Genomic DNA, 1536 nt, shown 5'->3' with positions numbered 1-1536 from the left:
AACCTGGTGTTAAAACTCTTACTGTGTCCTCTTTTGCCAATGGCAGTGTAAATCTCGCATTAACTCAAGGGGATCTTTTGGACAACAAGAAGGTAAAGCAACCAATCACAGCAAACCAAGGAGTTCAAAATTCTTCATCCTCCCCGCCCCCTCCATCTCTTTCCCCGCCACTTTCACCAGCTGGGCCCAGTGATTGGTTACTGCTGGTTACCATGTCCCACATCCCATAATACTCACTGTCCCACCCCCCCCCACGACTCAGGATTGGCTTTGATCAGAGGGGGCAGGGACTAGATGACAATTAGAAGTGTAGTAAATTAAATAAACTTAAATTTTTAAAAAGTAAATTTTAAAAAATCATATTGGTGGGATTTGACATTGTGCAGATTGGAAATCTGCTTTTGAGGGCCAGTACATTTATTTAGCAGCAATTAGGAAGTTAATTCAATTTCAAAATCCAGCTATATCTCATTCAGCAAGGTGCCACATCGAGCATATTTACAATCTGCAAAGATTTTTACAATAACAGTGTTAAAAGTGGAAATCTTTCTGAATCCGCTGATTACTTATGGAGGTGTAGTACCTCATTGGTACACTCCAGAGGAACATTCTATCTCTTAAATAAAAGCAAAATACTCTGGCAAAGGGTCATCTAAACTCGAAATGGTGGCTCTATTCTTTCCCCACAGATGCTGCCTGACCTGTTGAGATTTTCCAGCATTTTCTGTTTTTGATTCAATCTCTTACAACTTCTGGATCTCCGTGTTACCCTGCACATGTGTGGACTCCAGATGTTGTTGTCAGTTTCAGTGGAGTATTGATGGTGAAGCTATCCTTGTTCACTGATAATACCACTGCAAAATCTGGACATGGTGTTCAAACCCATCCCCCCCGAACTGACCACACAACTCTTCCACTGACCACCTCCCACTGACCACCGCACTGGCTTCTCTTCCCACTGACTATCTGCCCCACTACTGGAGGATAAAACTAAGTGTCAACTTCCCTTGGCTTTGTGAATATACTGAGTATTTACTGGAGTGGGAATTGAGACAGTTAAAGGATGCAGTGTTTACTGCGAGGATCCAGTGTGATCCCGCCCCTGCTGCTGATTGGTTAGTATACTGTCAATCAGTGGTCACCCCGCCCCCTCCAGCATGCGGTCTCTTTCCCCGCCACTTTCACCAGCTGGGCCCAGTGATTGGTTACTGCTGGTTACCATGTCCCACATCCCATAATACTCACTGTCCCGCCCCGCCCCCGCGACTCGGGGTTTGCTTTGATCAGAGGGGGCGGGGACTGGATGACAGGCGGGCCTGGTACTTGATTGGTCATCTGTCTCTGGCCCCGCCCCCGTCGCGAGCAGAAACTTTGGAGGAAAAAACGGTTAAGATTTGAAAATTTCGGTTCAGTTTATTGGGGGAAAAATCGCATGAAGGAAGCTCAGAGAAGGAAATGTTGGAGTGAAATGTTTCTTGGGCTGGAATAAATAGTTGGATTTATTCTGAAGGGGTTTTAAAGAATTAATTTATTGTC

This window comes from Mustelus asterias, unplaced genomic scaffold (assembly GCF_964213995.1).
Source record: "Mustelus asterias unplaced genomic scaffold, sMusAst1.hap1.1 HAP1_SCAFFOLD_257, whole genome shotgun sequence".
Taxonomy (NCBI): Eukaryota; Metazoa; Chordata; class Chondrichthyes; order Carcharhiniformes; family Triakidae; genus Mustelus; species Mustelus asterias.
The sequence above is the reverse complement of the archived record's forward strand: the minus strand, read 5'-3'. Positions refer to the sequence as shown.